A 19,239-nucleotide genomic window follows, 5' to 3' on the forward strand; every position below is an offset into this window, starting at 1 on the left:
TTATTGAGAGTTTTTAGCATGAAGAGCTGTTGAATTTTGTCAAAGGCCTTTTCTGCATCTATTGAGATAATCATGTGGTTCTTGTCTTTGGTTCTGTTTATATGCTGGATTACGTTTATTGATTTGTGTATGTTGAACCAGCCTTGCATCCCAGGGATGAAGCCCACTTGATCATGGTGGATAAGCTTTTTGATGTGCTGCTGGATTCGGTTTGCCAGTATTTTATTGAGGATTTTTGCATCGATGTTCATCAGGGATATTGGTCTAAAATTCTGTTTTTAGTTGTGTCTCTCCCAGGCTTTGGTGTCAGGATGATGTTGCCCTCATAAAATGAGTTAGGGAGAATTCCCTTCTTTTTCTATTGATCCGAATAGTTTCAGAACGAATGGTACCAGCCCCTCCTTGTACCTCTGGTAGAATTCAGCTGTGAATCTATCTGGTCCTGGACTTTTTTGGTTGGTAGGCTATTAATTATTGCCTCAATTTCAGAGCCTGCTATTGGTCTATTCAGGGATTCAACTTCTTCCTGGGTTAGTCTTGGGAGAGTGTATGTGTCCATGAATTTAACCATTTCTTCTAGTTTTTCTAGTTTATTTGTGTAGAGGTGTTTATAGTATTCTCTAATAGTAGTTTGTATTTCTGTGGGGATGGTGGTGATATCCCCTTTATCATTTTTTATTGCATCTATTTGATTTTTCTCTCTTTTCTTCTTTATTATCCTTGCTAGCAGTCTATCAATTTTGTTGATCTTTTCAAAAAACCAGCTCCTGGATTCATCGATTTTTTGAAGGCTTTTTTGTGTCTCTATCTCCTTCAGTTCTGCTCTGATCTTAGTTATTTCTTGCCTTCTGCTAGCTTTTGCATGTGTTTGCTCTCGCTTCTCTAGTTCTTTTAATTGTGATGTTAGGTGTCAATTTTAAACCTTTCCTTCTCTCTCTTGTGGGCATTTAGTGCTATAAATTTCCCTCTACACACTGCTTTAAATGTGTCCCAGAGATTCTGGTATGTTGTATCTTTGTTCTCATTGGTTTCAAAGAACATCTTTATTTCTGCCTTCATTTCGTTAGGTACCCCGTAGTTGTTCAGGAGCAGGTTGTTCAGTTTCCATGTAGTTGAGCAGTTTTGATTGAGTTTCTTAGTCCTGAGTTCCAGTTTGATTGCACTGTGGTCTGAGAGACAGTTTGTTATAATTTCTGTTCTTGTACATTTGCTGAGAAGTGCTTTACTTCCAACTATGTGGTCAATTTTGTAATAAGTGCAATGTGGTGCTGAGAAGAATGTATATTCTGTTGATTTGGGGTGGAGAGTTCTGTAGATGTCTATTAGGTCTTCTTGGTGCAGAGATGAGTTCAATTCCTGGATATCCTTGTTAACTTTCTGTCTTGTTGATCTGTCTAATGTTGACAGTGGGGTGTTAAAGTCTCCCATTATTATTGTGTGGGAGCCTAAGTCTCTTTGTAAGTCTCTAAGGACTTGCTTTATGAATCTGGGTGCTCCTGTATTGGGTGCATATATATTTAGAATAGTTAGCTCTTCTTGTTGAATTGATCCCTTTACCATTATGTAATGGCCTTCTTTGTCTCTTTTGATCTTTGATGGTTTAAAGTCTGTTTTATCAGAGACTATGATTGCAACCCCTGCCTTTTATTGTTTTCCATTTGCTTGGTAGATCTTCCTCCATCCCTTTATTTTGAGCCTATTTGTGTCTCTGCACATCAATGGCTCTCCTGAATACAGTAAATTGATGGGTCTTGACTCTTTATCCAATTTGCCAGTCTGTGTCTTTTAATTGGACCATTTAGCCCATTTACATTTAAGGTTAGTATTGTTATGTGTGAACTTGATCCTGTCATTATGATGTTAGCTGGTTATTTTGCTCATTAGTCGATGCAGTTTCTTCCTAGCATCAATAGTCTTTACATTTTGGCATGTTTTTGCAATGGATGGTACCTGTTGTTCCCTTCCATGTTTAGGGCTTCCTTCAGGAACTATTGTAGGGCAGGCCTGGTGGTGACAAAATCTCTAAGCATTTGCTTGTCTGTAAGGATTTTATTTCTCCTTCACTTATGAAACTTAGTTTGGCTGGATATGAAATTCTGGTTTGAAAATTCTTTTCTTTAACATGTTGAATATTGGCCCCCACTCTCTTTAGGCTTGTAGACTTTCTGCTGAGAGATCTGCTATTAGCCTGATGGGCTTCCCTTTGTGGGTAACCCGACGTTTCTCTCTGGCTGCCCTTAACATTTTTTCCTTCATTTCAACTTTGATAAATCTGACAATTATGTGTCTTGGTGTTGCTCTTCTCAAGGAGTATCTTTGTGGCATTCTCTGTATTTCCTGAATTTGAATGTTGGCCTGCCTTGCTAGGTTGGGGAAGTTCTCCTGGATAATATCCTGCAGAATGTTTTCCAGCTTTGTTCCATTCTCCCCATCAATTTCAGGTACAACAATCAGACATAGATTTGGTCTTTTCACATAATCCCATATTTCTTGGAGACTTTGTTCATTTATTTTTACTTTTTTCTCTAAACTTCTCTTCTCGTTTCATTTCATTCATTTGATATTCAATCACTGATACATTTTCTTCCAGTTGATTGAGTCGGTTACTGAAGCTTGTGCATGCATCACGTAGTTCTTGTGTCGTGGTTTTCATCTCTATTAGGTCATTTATGGACTTCCCTGCATTGGTTATTCTAGTTTTCCAGTTGTCAAATATTTTTTCAAGGTTTTTAGTTTCTTTGCACTGGGTTTGTAGTTCCTCCTTTAGCTCTGAGAAGTTTCATCGATTGAAGCCTTCTCTCAATTCACCAAAGTCATTCTCTGTCCAGCTTATTGCTGGCAAGGAGCTGCATTCTTTGGAGGGGGAGAGGGGCTCTGATTTTTTTAATGTTGAGCTTTTCTGCACTGCTTTTTCCCCATCTTTGTGGCTTTATCTACCTTTGGTCTCTGATGATGGTAATGTACAATTGGGGTTTTGGTGTGGATGTCCTTTCTGGTTGTTAGTTTTCCTTCTAAAACTCAGGACCCTCAGCTGCAGGTCTGTTGGAGTTTGCTTGATGTCTGCTCCAGTTAGGCTACTCCTAGTTAGACTCTCCCAGTTAGGCTACTCGGGGGTCAGGGACCCACTTGAGCAGGCAGTCTGTCCATTCTCAGATCTCAACCTCCGTGCTGGGAGAATCACTATTCTCTTCAAAGCTGTCAGACAGGGACATTTACATCTGCAGAGGTTTCTGCTGCTTTTTGTTTAGCTATGCCTTGTCCCCAGAGGTGGAGTCTACAGAGACAGGTAGGCCTCCTTGAGCTGTGGTGGGCTCCAACCAGTTCGAGCTTCCCAGCCGCTTTGTTTACCTACTTAAGCCTCAGCAATGGTGGACACCCCTCCCCCAGCCTCACTGCTGCCTTGCAGTTAGATCTCAGACTGCTGTGCTAGCAATGAGGGAGGCTCTGTGGGCATGGGACCCTCCGAGCCAGGATATAATCTCCTGGTGTGCCATTTGCTAAGACCCTTCGTAAATCACAGTATTAGGGTGGGAGTTACCTGGTTTTCCAGGTGTTATGTGTCATGGTTTCCCTTGGCTTGGAAAAGAAATTCCCTCTCCCCTTGCACTTCCTGATTGATGCAATGTGTCGCCCTGCTTCGGCTCTCGCGTGTTGGGCTGCACCCACTGTCCTGCACCAACTGTCCAACACACCCCAGTGAGATGAACCCGGTACCTCAGTTGGAAATGCTGAAATCACCTGTCTTCTGTGTCACTCACGCTGGGAGCTGGAGGCTCGAGCTGTTCCTATTCGGCCATCTTGGCACTCCCTCCACATTTTCTTTATCCAGTCTATCATCGATGGACATTTATGTTGATTCCATGTCATTGCTATTTTGAATAGTGCTACAATGAACATACATGTGCATGTGTCTTTGTAATAGAATGATTTCTATTTCTTTGGGTATATACCCAGTAATGGGATTATTGGGTCAAATGGTATTTCTGGGTTTAGGTCTTTGAGGAATCTCCACATTGTCTACTACAATGGTTGAACTAGTTTACATTGTCATTAACAGTGTATAAACATTCCTTTTTCTCTAAAACCTCACCAGCATTTGTTATTTTTTGACTTTTTAATAGTAGTCGTTCTGACTGGTGTTAGATGGTATCTCCTTGTGGTTTTGATTTGCATTTCTCTGATAATCAGTGATGTTGAGTTTTTGTTCATATGATTGTTGGCTGTATGCATATCTTCTTTTGAAAAGTGTTCATGTCCATTGCTCACTTTTATATGAAATTGTTTGTGCTTTTTTTTCTTGTAAATTTGTTTAAATTTCTTATAGATGCTGGATATTAGACCTTTGTTGGATGCATGGTTTGAAAAAATATTCTCCCATTCTATAGGTTGTCTGTTTACTCTGTTGATAGTTGCCTTTTACAGAAGTTCTTAAGTTTATTCAATCCCATTTGTCAATCTTTCTTTTTGTTGCAATTGCTTTTGGCATCTTTGTCATGAAATCTTTGCCCCTGACTATGCCTTGAATGGCATTGCCTAGGTTGTATTCCAGGGTTTGTATAATTTGGGGCTTTACATTTAAGTCTTTAATCTATCTTGTGCTAATTTTTGTATATGGTGTAAGCAAGGGATTCAGTCTCAGTCTTCTGCATATCACTAGCCAGTTATCTCAGCACCATTTATTGAATAGGGAATCCTTTCCCCATTGCTTTTTTTTTTTTTTTTTTTTTTTGTCATGTTTGTCAAAGATCAGATAGTTGCATGTGTGCAGTCTTATTTCTGGGTCCTCCATTCTGTTCCTTTGGTCTATGTGTCTGTTCTTGCACCAGTACAATATTGTTTTGGTTACTGGAGCCCTGTAGTATAGTTTGAAGTCAGGTAGCATGATACCTCCAGCCTTTAAAAACAATAACTTTTGCTCTTAAGGAGTACCAAATACAAACGTCATCTAAGTTTACCTGGACTCAATCCTCACATTGCACTAGAGCTTCAAAAAAACCGATGTTGCATTAATGACACTTTGCTTTTAATTGTGTTTTTTAATGACTGGAAGTCCTCTGGATATAGAAGAGTAGGAATGGAATACAGAAGATATATAAAATATGATTGGATTTTCTCTTGCCCCGAATTCAAATCCATACACTTCCAACTAGTCATTCTCCTTCACATAACCACAACTGGCTTCATTTTTTTAAGTTTGAAGTCTTCAAAGAGGAAACAACGTACAAAATATGTGATAGCTGGCAACATATAATAGGATCAAATTTTAGTCTGTGACTTCTATTTTCCTTCATTCTTTATATACTCTTTATGTCCCTTGTTTTCATGTCCCAAAGTAAAGCTCTAAGATGTGCATCATTCACTATATCCACTTTATTTTATCACAGTTCTGTCATTTCCCTAGGCTTAACACTCTCATTAGCATTATTTAAGGAGTGCGACAAACAACAAAAAAACCCTGATATGGAAATTCTGGAGCATTCTTAATGTGGATTTCAACAAGAACTGTTTTTAAATCCCTGTAATATGACTGCCACCTAGAGAAGACTAGAGATACTGAAATTAACCATACTAATCAAGTATCTTTATGGGCTTACTTTTTTCTAACCCTTTGATAAAAGTCATAAGGAAAGACATTTTAAACAAGAAATGTAGAAAATACTTAAATGTTGTATGGTGTCTTCACATGGGGCCATTAATCCGTTTTTCTAAAACAATATTTAGAAATTGTACTCTGTTTCTAAGGAGAAATGACACTATTAGTGATAGCAATCAGCTTGCCTTTGAATTTATTTTATTGATTCCTCATGAAAATACACATCAAGGTAATGTAGTTATTATATCTGCACATTTCCAAAGCTGTAATTAAAACTAGATACTTGTTCCAATTAAATTCTCTAGACTGTGGTTTCTTTCCTTCTGCCATATGGGGTTTCATCTTAAAACAGATTTCTGAACCTCTCCATGATGTTCTTGTTATATTAATACTGATATTACTAGACAAGAAATTTCTCCAGCTTTGTCAAATGCCCTTTTAGCAATTGTATTATTTTGTGGCTTAAAAAAATAAAGGTAGACATGAATTTAAAACATGATTTTAAATGTTTAAATATGGTTTCTGTTAGACAACTACCCCAAGTCTCCTTTATTTATATGTATCAAATATGTTGATTTTCCACTGACTTCTACTACCAAGAAATCTAAAGGACTTGATGGAGTTCATTGTCTTTTACATTACTCTAGGAATTATCTGTTACTCAAGTATCAAGGAGTCAAAACTTGAGCTTAATAATATTCCCAATCATTTCCACAGCAGGATTTTCATTTGTCACAGTTTGCAAATAATAAGAGTGTTAAATTCAGAAAATTGGCAAAATTGAAATATAATGGTGTAAATACAGAGAATAATTAACATCTTAAGACTCTATATAGTTGGACATGATGGCTAATGCCTGTAATCCCATCACTTTTGGAGGCTGAGGCAAATGAATTGTTTGAGCCCAGAAGTACAAGACTGAGCAACATGGTGAAATAAACAAAAAAACTCTACAAAAATTAGCGGGGCATGATAGTGCATGCCAGTAGTCCCAACTACTCAGGAGACTGAGGCAGGAGGATCACCTGAGCCCAGGGAGGTCAAAGCTGCAGTGAGTTGTGATGGCACCACTGCACTCCAGCTTGCGTGGCAGAGTGAGATCCTGCCTCAAAAAAAGAAACAAAACAAACAAACAAAAAACTGTGTACTGGGACAAAGATGTAAGGGATATGAAGGATTTTTAGAATATTAGTAGAAACCCACAGACTAAATTTCATCTTATTCCATGTTGCTAGGTATCACATTTTTGTACACTGTAACTTCTTTGAAAATTTTATGTTTAAAATTGGGACCAGATGAGTTTATGTGAAAGAGAATTATTATTTGGAAGCATATAGAAGCAAATTTGTAGCAAGAGGAAATCAATAAACTGTGTGTATTTTACGCCTAGTTTCCTTATCCAAAATACTTTAAATTATTTTAAAATATGATTACAAGGAAAGTTATTAAAGTAACATTAGCTCTGAAAAATTCAAGTGTGAGATTACTTATTTTTAGAAGAGTCCAGGTAAATAAACATAGGTGAAGTCTGAGTACTTCGAATAGGGACCAGAAAAGTTTTTCTTAAAGGTCCAGACAGTAACTATCTTTGGCTTTCCAGGCAATATAGTCACAACTACTAAATTGCCAGGGTAGCATGAAAGTCACTACTGACAATATCAACAAATGGGTGTGACTCTGTTCCAATAAAACAAATTTACAGAAACAGGCAGCTGCAGTTTGACACCTATTGTGTTGGAACAAGAACTTTTAGAAATGTCGAGCAACCCCCTTTGGGTCCCCTCCCATTTTATGAGAGCTCTGTTTTCACTCTGTTAAATCTTGCAACTGCACACTCTTCTGGTCCATTTTTGTTACAGCTCAAGCTGAGCTTTCGCTCACCATTCACCACTGCTGTTTGCCGCTGTCACAGACCTGCCGCTGACTTCCACCCCTCTGGATCTGGCAGGGTGTCTGCTGTGCTCCTGATCCAGTGAGGCGCCCATTGCCACTCCCAATCAGGCTAAAGGTTTGACATTGTTCCTGCATGGCTAAGGGGCCTAGGTTCATCCTAATGGAGCTGAATACTAGTCACTGGGTTCCATGGTTCTCTTCCGTGACCCACGGCTTCTAATAGCGCTATAACACTCACCTCATAGCCAAAAATTTCATTTCTTGGAATCCATGAGACCAAGAACCCCAGGTCAGAGAACAAGAGGCTTGCCACATCTTGGAAGTGGCCCGCCACCATCTTGGGAGCTCTAAGAATGAGGACCTCCCCCCACCCCAGTAACATTTTAGTAACCACAAAGGGGCCTCCAAAGTGATGGGTAATATTGGACCACTTTCGTTTGCTATTCTGTCCTATCCTTCCTTAGAATTGCAGGAAAATACCAGGCACCTGTCGGCTGGTTAAAAACAATTAGTGTGGCCACCAGACTTAAGACTCAGGTGTGAGGCTGTCTGGGAAAGGGTTTTCTAACAACCCCCAACCCTTCTGGGTTGGGAGCATTGGTCTGACTGGAACCAGCTTCCGCTTTCAATTTTCCTGGGGAAGCCGAGGACCGACTAGAGGCAGAAAGCTGTCATCCCAAACTCCCTGCGTTAGCTGGTTGAGATCATGGCACAGCCAGAAGTATACTTAACAGTAGCCCATGCGTGTACCCCTACCTTTCCTTCTGACCTATACCTCCTGGGTCCCAACCAGGACTTTTTTGAAAGCGTAGCCCCAAAATTCTCCTTACCTCTGAATCTACTTCCTCCGATCCCTGCCTCCTAAGTACTAATTGTTCAGACTTTCATTTCCTCTTCTAAGTATTAGAGCAAGTTGTGTCTCCAAAGGGATCTAAGGAAGCTCTACACTGTGTCCCTAGGCATCTAGGCTATGAACCCAGGGAGTCTTGTCCCTGGTGTCCCTCCCAATTTAGGCATGCAGCTCTCAACACAGGCAGTTATGTGGCACCCGTTCCCCACCACCCTTGCCAGGACCCCAAGTTTGTAAAAGGCTAGGAGGATTGGTCTCCCATTGTGTAAGATGCTCTCCTTCCCTGATTTCTACCCAGCTCCAAGCCTTGGCTCCTTGGCCAGGACCTTAGAACTGATGACCCAGTACTTTAACAACTGGAACTGGGTCTGTGACAACATCAGGATCAGGATGAAAGTGAATTGAGTAAGTCAAGGAGAGCAGAGACAGAGAGAGAAAAGAGAGGGAGAGAGAGAAAAAGAGAAATATAAGTAGTAAAGAAAAAACAGTGTGCCCTTTTCCTTTAAAAGCCAAGGTAAATTTAAAACCTATAATTGATAACTGAAGGTCATCTCCATGACCCTGTAACACTCCAATACTACCTTGTCAGTGTAAACAAGGGCATAGCCTGAAAACACTGAGACCACTGACAACCAGTAGCCTTCCTATCAAAAATCCTTAACACAGGAACCCGCAGATGGCCCAAATGCATTCAATCTGCAGTGGCAACTGCTTTGCTAAAGGAAGAAAGTAGAACCTTAACCTAGCAGATTTCTTAACAGGGGATTTAAATCTTAATTACCACGCAAAGTTCCGACCAGACGTAGAAAGAACTCCCTTCAGGACAGGATATAGATGGCTCCTCCCGGTGACTGAGGAAAAAAAACCACAATGGGTATTCGGTAATTGACAGGGAGACTCTTGAGGAAGCAGTTAGGAAAATTGCCCAATCATTGGTCTGCTCAAACGTGCAAGCTGTTTGCACTCAGCCATGCCTTAAAGTATTTACAGAATCAAAAAAAATCTGTCTCAATCCTTACTCAAAAAGTTACCTACACCCTCTCTGAAATGAATTTGCATAAGAACTGTTGTTTATGGGAATGCATCTTAATAGGGCAACTGGGTTGTTGTGAAATACTCAGGAACCCAGCCCAGCTCTAGAACTCACCCCTGAGTGCAAAGGCAATGTTGGGCACACTGGTAAAGAACTACTAGAATCCAGCAGCCCGGACCCCTTTCTTTGTGGCCAAGAAAGGCAGGAAAACATGTGCAGGACTGCTACATCAGTGAGCATAAGTAATTCGATAAGCAAAGGTCCATGGGTGGTTACGCAGCCTGGAAAGGAATAAGCATTAGGACCATAGAGGTCGTTCTAGGACTATTGCTTATCAGAAAATGACTAGGGGTGCTGGCATCCCTATGTTGTTGTTGTTGTTTTTCAGATGGGAAACATTCCCCCTAAGGCAAAAACACCCCTACGATGTATTCTGGAGAATTCGACCCAGTCAGAATGCATGTACCTTTTTCCCGTCAGACTTAAAGCAAATTAAAATAGACCCAGGTAAATTCTCAAATAACTCTGATGGCTATATTGATGTTTTACAAGGGTTAGGACAATCCTTAGATCTGATATGGAGAGATATAATGTTACTGCTAGATCAGACACTAACCCCAAATGACAGAAGTGCCACCATAACTTCAGCCCAAGAGTTTGGCGATCTCTGGTATCTCAGTCAGGTCAATGATAAGATGACAACAGAGGAAAGAGAAGGATTCCCCACAGGCCAGCAGGCAGTTCCCAGTGTAGACCCTCATTGGAACACAGATTCAGAACATGGAGATTGGTGCTGCAGACATTTGCTAACTTGCATGCTAGAAGGGCTAAGAAAAACTAGGAAGAAGCCTATGAATTATTCAAGGATGTCCACTATAACACAGGGAAAGGAAGAAAGTCCTACTGCCTTTCTGGAGAGACTAAGGGAGGCATTGAGGAAGCATACCTCTCTGTCACCAGACTCTATTGAAGGCCAAGTAACTTTTTTTTTTTTTAATGTGGCCATAAACATTTTATTTTTTTATTTAATGTTTTTAATGTTTTTTATTATTATTATACTTTAAGTTCTAGGGTACATGTGCACAACGTGCAGGTTTGTTACCTATGTATACTTGTGCCATGTTGGTGTGCTGCACCCATCAACTCGTCAGCACCCATCAACTCGTCATTTACATCAGGTATAACTCCCAGTGTCTTCCCTCTCCCCTCCCCCTCCCCATAATAGGCCCCGGTGTGTGATGTTCCCCTTCCTGAGTCCAAATGATCTCATTGTTCAATTCCCACCTATGAGTGAGAACATGTGGTGTTTGGTTTTCTGTTCTTGTGATAGTTTGCTGAGAATGATGGTTTCCAGTTGCATCCATGTCCCTACAAAGGACACAAACTCATCCTTTTTTATGGCTGCATAGTATTCCATGGTGTATATGTGCCACATTCTCTTAATCCAGTCTGTCACTGATGGACATTTGGATTGATTTCAAGTCTTTGCTATTGTGAATAGTGCCGCAATAAACATACGCATGCATGTGTCTTTATAGTAGCATCATTTATAATCCTTTGGGTATATATGCAGTAATGGGATGGCTGGGTCATATGGTACTTCTAGTTCTAGATCCTTGAGGAATCCCCACACTGTTTTCCACAATGGTTGAACTAGTTTACAATCCCAACAGTGTAAAAGTGTTCCTATTTTTCCACACCCTCTCCAGCACCTGTTGTTTCCTGACTTTTTAATGATTGGAAGGCCAAGTAACTTTAAAGGATAAGTTTATCACTCAGTCAGCTGCAGACATTAAAAATAAACTTCAAAAGTCCACCTTAGGCCTGGAGCAAAACTTAAAAACCCCATTGAACTTGGCAACCTCAGTTTTTTATAATAGAGATCAGGAGGAGCAGGTGGAACAGGACAAATGAGATAAGAAAAAGGCCACTGCTTTAGTCATGGCCCTTAGGCAAGCACACTTTGGAGGCTCTGGAACACGGAAAGTCTGGGCAAATCAAATGCCTAGTAGGGCTTGCTTCCAGTGCAGTCTACAAGGACACTTTAAAAAAGATTGTACAACTAGAAATAAGCCACTCCCTCGTCCATGCCCCTTATATCAAGGAAATCACTGGAAGGTTCACTGCCCCAGGAGATGAAGGTCCTCTGAGTCAGAAGCCACCAACCAGATGATCCAGCAGCAGGATGGAGGGTGCCCAGAGACCCGGGTATGCTTGACCATTGAGGGCCAGGAGGTTAACTGTCTCCTGGACACTGGCACAGACTTCTCAGTCTTACTCTCCTGTCCTGGACAACTGTCCTCCCGATCTGTCACTATCCGAGGGGCCCTAGGACAGCTAGTCACTAGATACTTCTCCCAGCCCCTAAGTTGTGACTGGGGAACTTTACTCTTTTCACATACTTTTCTAATTATGCCTGAAAGCTCCACTCCATTGTTAGGGAGAGACATTCTAGCAAAAGCAGGGGCCATTATACACTTGAACATAGGAGAAGGAACACCTGTTTGTTGTCCCTGGCTTGAGGAAGGAATTAATCCTGAAGTCTGGGCAATAGAAGGACAATATGGACAAGCAAAGAATGCCTGTCCTATTCAAGTTAAACTAAAGGATTCCACCTCCTTTCCCTATCAAAGGCAGTACCCCCTTAGACCTAAGGCCCAACAAGGACTCCAAAAGATTGTTAAGGACCTAAAAGCCCAAGTCCTAGTAAAACCATGCAAGAGCCCCTGCAATACTCCAATTTTAGAAGTACAGAAACCCAACAAACAATGGAGGTTAGTACAAGATCTCAGGATTATCAATGAGGCCATTGTCCCTCCATAACCAGCTGTACCTAACCCTTGCTTTCCCAAATACCAGAGGAAGCAGAATGGTTTATAGTTCTGGACCTTAAGGATGCCTTTTTCTGCATCCCTGTACATCCTGACTTTCAATTCTTGTTTGCCTTTGAAGATCCTTCGAACCCAATGTTTCAACTCACCTGCTGTTTTACCCCAAGGATTAAGGGATAACCCCCATCTATTTGGCCAGGCATTAGCCCAAGACTTGAGCCAGTTCTCATACCTGGACAGTCTTGTCCTTCGGGACGTGGATGATTTACTTTTAGCCGCCTGTTCAGAAACCTTGTGCCATCAAGTCGCCCAAGCACTCTTAAATTTCCCCGTCACCTGTGGCTACAAAGTTTCCAAACCAAAGGCTCAGCTCTGCTCACAGCAGGTTAAATACTTCGGCTAAAATTATCCAAAGGTGCCAGAGTCCTCGGTAAGGAACGTATCCAGCCTATGCTGGCTTATCCTAATCCCAAAACCCTAAAGCAATGAAGAAGTTTCCTTGGCATAATAGGCTTCTGCTGAATATGGATTCCCAGGTATGGCAAAATAGCCAGGCCATTATATACACTAATTAAGGAAATTCAGAAAGCCAATACCCATTTAGTAAGATGGACACCTGAAGCAGAAGCAGCTTTCCAGGGCCTAAAGAAGGCCCTAACCCAAGTCCCAGTGTTAAGCTTGCCAATGGGGCAAGACTTTTCTTTATGTCGTAGACAAAACAGGAATAGCTCTAGGAGTCCTTACACAGGTCCAAGAGAACAGCTTGCAACCCGTGGCATACCTAAGTAAGGAAATTGGTGTAGTGGCAAAGGGTTGGCCTCATTGTTTATGGGTAGTGGCGGCAGTAGTAGTCTTAGTATCTGAAGCAGTTAAAATAATACAGGGAAGAGATCTTACTGTGTGGACATCTCATGATGTAAACAGCATACTCACTCCTAAAGGAGACTTGTGGCTGTCAGACAACCGTTTGCTTAAATATCAGGCTCTATTACTTAAAGGGTCAGTAGTGCAACTGTGCACTTGTGCAACTCTCAACCCAGCTACATTTCTTCCAAACAATAAAGAAAAGATAGAACATAACTGTCAACAGGTGATTGCTCAAACCTGCACCACTCGAGGGGACCTTCTAGAGGTTCCCTTTACTGATCCTGACCTCCACTTGTATACTAATGGAAGTTCCTTTGTAGAAAAAGGACTTCGAAAAGCGGGGTATGCAGTGGTCAGTAATAATGGAATACTTGAAAGTAATCCCCTCACTCCAGGAACTAGTGCTCAGCTGGCAGAACTAATAGCCCTCACTTGGGCACTAGAATTAGGAGAAGAAAAAAGGGTAAATATATATACAGACTCTAAGTATGCTCACCTAGTCCTCCATGCCCACGCAGCAATATGGAAAGAAAGTGAATTCCTTACTTCCGAGGGAACACCTATCAAACATCAGGAGGCCTTTAGGAGATTATTCTTGGCTATACAGAAACCTAAAGAGGTGGCAGTCTTACACTGCTGGGGTCATCAGAAAGGAAAGGAAAGGGAAATAGAAGGAAACTGCCAAGTGGATATTGAAGCCAAAAGAGCCACAAGGTGGGACCCTCCATTAGAAATGCTTATAGAAGAACCTCTAGTATGGGGTAATCCCCTCCAGGAAACCAAGCCCCAATACTCAACAGAAGAAATAGAATGGGGAACCCCACAAGAACATAGTTTCCTCCCCTAAGGATGGCTAGCCACTGAAGAAGGAAAAATACTTTTGCCTGCAGCTAACCAATGGAAATTACTTAAAACCCTTCACCAAACCTTTCACTCCCATTGCACCGCCTCCACGCTGCTGTACTACCAGTAGCTCCCCTTACCAAGAGCTTCTATGGAGAATGCGGCTTCCTGGAAATATTGATGCCCCATCGTATAAGAGTTTTTCTAAAGGAAACCCCACTTCAACTGCCAACACCCATATGCCCCTACACTTGAGGCCATACATTTCAATCCCTGTGTCTTTAACCTCCTTGCTAAGTTTGTCTCTTCCAGAATTGAAGCTGTAAAACTACAAATCGTTCTTCAAATGGAGCCCCAGATGCAGTCCAGGACTAAGATAGACTGCAGACCCCTGGACCAGCCTCCTAGCCCATGCTCCAATGTTAATGACATCAAAGTCACCCCTCCTGAGGAAATCTCAACTGCACAACCCCTACTACACCCAAATTCAGCAGGAAGCAGTTAAGAGCGGTCGTTGGCCAACCTCCCCCACAGCTCTTGGGTTTTTCTGTTGAGAGGGGGCACTGAGAGACAGGACTAGCTGGATTTCCTAGGTCAACTAAGAATTCCTAAGCCTAGCTGGGAAAAGTGACGGCACCCACCTCGTAACTCAGCTCACATCCAACCAATCAGGTAGTGAAGAGGGCTCACTAAAATACAAATTAGGCTAAAGCAGGAGGTAAAGAAATAGTCAAATCCTGTATCGCCTGAGAGCACAGGGGGAGGGACAATGATCTGGATATAAACCCAGGCATTTGAGCAGGGAGTGGCAACCTCCTTTGGGTCTCCTCCCATTTTATGGGACCTCTGTTTTCACTCTGTTAAATCTTGCAACTGAAAAAAAAAAAAAAAAAAAAAAGAACTTTTAGAAATGTCAACGAGATAGTGAACTAGGAGATCCCAGCCTTGGTCCCCCCAACAAAGAACAAATACTGTACCAGTACGCTAACAAAAATAACTGAAAAAATTCAGGAGTCCACTTGAGAAGCTACAGCTATACAGTGGGAGAAAAGAAACCTGAGAATAACCACACAAATGCATAATTACAATAGTTTTATTTTACCTGTATCACCCCCTCTCCCAAGTCAACATTGCTAAGTATGGAGAAGGAATTCTCTAGTTCACAAGTACCCTTCTCAGAGAAAAGAAGAGTGAGTGAACAACCAGTTCATTCAGGCTTTTGAAACGCTTCAAGTGACCAGCTTTAGACCAGGCATGGTGCCTGACACTTGTAATCTCAGCCCTTTGGGAGGCCAAGGTGGGACAATCACTTGAGACCAGGAGTCCAAGACCAGCCTGGCCAACATAATGAGACCCCATCTCTACAAAAAATTAAAAAATTAGCTGAGTATGGTGGCACACACTTGTAGTCCTATCTACTTGGGAAGCAGAGGTGGGAAGATCACTTGAATCCAGGAGGTCAAGGTTGCAGTGAGCTATGATTGCCCCACTGTACTTCAGCCTATATGATATTACAGAGTGAGACCCTCTCTCTAAAAAAAACAAGACCAGCTTTATTTTTACCCTTCCCAGATTACTAGGAAGACTGGCATGGCTAAGATGTCTGGAGACAGCTAGAAACAAAGAAGGAAAGGGGGGTTATTAGTGTCACCCACACAATGGGAGCCACCACAGTTCCCAGTGGCCTCCTCTGCACAGGACTCAAGCAGCTTTCTTTGCTGAGGATCTCAACTACCATCATGGATACTGTGTACTTCCTGTAGCTTTTATCACCAAGAACCCCACAGCATTTACTGTTGCAGACCCTGGAAGCTTGCTTAACAAAGAAACTTTCACCAGTGAGAAAACCAACAGCCAGCACAGTCACAGTAGACCCATTTAAACTTTTTCCACCAAGAGCCAAGAATATTTTGCAGTGTCCAGGTGCCTGAGATACCATCCCCCTCCATCTTCCTCCTTCCCAACACTGAAGCTGCCACAGCTACTGCTGACATGGGCTTCCCAGTCCAAGGATCTAACACATATACCATATACATGCTCACAAATGAGCCCCAGGACTGCACCACAGTCCCCAAACCCATCATTCTGTTTATGTCCACAAATGACCCCTACCTTTGGACTTGTGCATGCCACCAGTCCCAGGCCCTATAAGTGAGTATGAATAAGCAGCATACCCTGAACTTGGACACAAACCTCCAACATAGTGCTTGTGATAGGGCTGGACACATGCTAGGGGTATGGTAACTGGTCCCTGCAGTCATGCATCTGCATGTCTCCAGCTTCAGTCCCTGCAGCTGTGTATACGCATAAAACTGTGTGACCCTGTCAACCACCCCCCCGACACACCCATGCCTATAGTTGGCCACTGCAGCAGTTACACACATGCTTGCAGCAGGCCTCAGCCCCAACAACTGCATATAAGCACACAACCACTCTCACCCACCAGTCCTCACCCTCATCACTGAGCTTGCATCTGGCTCCTGCAGCCATGTGCCAACATGTCACCAGCTCAGGCCCTGCAGCTATGCAGACACTCACAGATGGCCTGGCCCCTATCACCAACCGGCTACTTTCTCTTACAATCATACACACATTCTGCCAGCTCTGACTTCCATAGCCATATGCACACACACTGTTGGTCCCCAGTGTCATGTGTGGACCCAGAGAAAGCTCAAGCTCCTGCACCTGGCCCTGGCCGTTACTACTATGCATGTGCCTGCAACTGGTCCCTATCACCATGCATGGGCCTGTAGCCAGCTCCCACAGCAGAGTGTATATATACTGTCAGCCCCAACCCCCACTGTTGTCTGCCGTGGCCCCTTTCTGCTGGACCAACAGGCACCACTGAGGCTCCTAACAACCCTCATAGCCATGGCCAACCAGCACCAATTTGCCATCAAGAAATCTGTAGTTCCCAACATTATGAACCCCAGCTGCCTGAACCAATAAGACACCATGACTCTGTCAGACCTAGAGACACCAAAATTCTCCATACTTGGTTAGCCATACCACTAGACCCAGTGTAGCATGCCCCCATCTACCCTTCACCACCCCAAATGAAGGTATTTTCTTACCAAAGCCAGTCTAAAAGTCTGGAATAGGTGACTGCTTCTTCCAACGTGCAAAAACCTGCTCAAGGCTACAAGGATTATGAATAATCAGGGAAACACCACCACTGAAGAAACACAATAAACTTCCATTAATCAACCCAATGATTTGGAAATCCATGAATTGCCTGACAAAGAATTAAAATAATTGTTTTAAAGAAGCTCAGTGAGCTACAAGAGAATACGGATAAACAATTTAATAAAATCAAGAAGAAAATACAAGAACAAAATTAGAAGACTGACAAAGGGACAGAAAGCATAAAAAAGAACCAAATTGAAATTTTGCATGTGAAGAATCCACTAACTGAACTAAAAAAAGCAACAGAGAGTTGCAATAGCAGATTAGATCAAGCAAAAGAGAAAATAAGCAAGCTCAAAGACAGATTATTTGAAATCATCCTGTCAAAGGAGAAAAAGAAATGAAAAGCAATGAAGAAAGCTTATGGAAATCTATGGGACACCATCAAAGGAGCTAATATTCTAATTATAGGAGTTTCAGAGGAGAAGAGAATGAGAAAATAATAGAAACTATATTTTAAAATATGCATGAAAACTTCTCAAATCGGGGGAAGATATTAATATCTAGGTATAAAAAGCTCAAAAGTCTCTAATCAGATTTAAGCCAAAGAGGGCTTCACTTAGACCCATTATAATTAAATTATCAAAAATCAAGGATGAGAGAATTTTGGAAGCAACAAGAGAAAAAAAAAACAGATTACATGCAAGAGAATCTTAATAAGGCTATCAGTGAATTTCTCCACAAAAACTTTGCAGGCCAGGAGAAAGTGAGATGATAATTCAAAGTGTGAAACCAAAAAATACTAACCAAATATTTTTTACCTGGAAAAATTTCCCTTCAGAATAGAAGGAGAAATAAAGACTTCTCCAGAAAAACAAAAGCTGATGGAGTTCATCACCACTAGACCTGCCTGACAAGAAATACTAAAGAAAGTTCTTCCAGCTGAAATGAAAGACCACTAATTATAACATGAAAATATAAAAGTATAAAACTCAGAGGTAAAAGTACATGGTCCAATTTAGAATACTCTAATACTGTAATGGTAGTGTATAGGTCACTTATAACTCTAGGATAATCATTAAAAGACAAAAGCATTAAAAAGAATTGAAACTGCAGTAACTTGTTAATGGATACACAGTATGAAAAATTAAATGTGATACCAAAAATATAAGGGAGAATAAAAAGTGAAGAGTGTTGCATGCAATTAAAGTTAATTTGTTACAAGCTTAAAATAGACTTGTATAACTATAAGATATACAGATACACAGGCCTCACTGTAGCCATAAAATAAAAACATAAACACACAAAAGATAAAGAGAAAGAAATTAAACCATACCACTACAGAAAGCATCAAATCAAAAGAAAAACAGTGAAAGCAAAAAGAAGTAACAAAGGACCTATAAAACATTTTAAAAAAAAAACTAACAAAATGTCGATAGTAAGTCCTTACCTATCAATACAGTCACCCCTCCATATCCATAGGTTTCACATATGTGGATTCAACCAAGCAAAGGTAGAAAATATTTGGAAAAAAAAATTGGATGATTGTATTGAAATTTACAGACATTTTTCCTTATCATTATTTCCTGAAAAATATACCTATAATACCTATTTACATAGCATTTACATTGCATTAGGTATTAGAGGTAATCAAAAGGTAAATGAAAGCCTACGAGAGAATGTACCTAGGCTATATGAAAATGCTACATCATTTTAAATAAAGGACTGAGCATTTGTGAAGTTTGGTATCTGCAGGAGACCCAGGAACAAATAGCCCACAAATACCAAGGGAGACTATACTTATTTCAAATGTAAACAGATTACATTTTCCCATCAAAACACATAAGTGTCTGAATGAATAGAAAAACAAAAAAACAAGACACTAACATGCAGACATACTTTAAGGACATACATAGACTGAAAGTGAAGAGATGGAATAATATTTCATGCAAATGGAAATCAAAGAGAGCAGAAGTAGCTATACATATCAGGCAAAATAGACTTTAAGTCACAAACTGTAAAAAGATACAAAGAAGACTATTATGTAATGATTAATAGGTTAATCTAATAAGAGGATATAACAATTGTAAATACATGTGCATTCGAAATCGGAGCACCTGAATCAAACACACAAAATCAGCACACAAAAAGCAGTTGAGTATCTATACACTACCAGCAAATAATCTGAAGGAGAAATTAAGAA

This window comes from Papio anubis, chromosome 3, assembly GCF_008728515.1.
Source record: "Papio anubis isolate 15944 chromosome 3, Panubis1.0, whole genome shotgun sequence".
Lineage (NCBI taxonomy): Eukaryota > Metazoa > Chordata > Mammalia > Primates > Cercopithecidae > Papio > Papio anubis.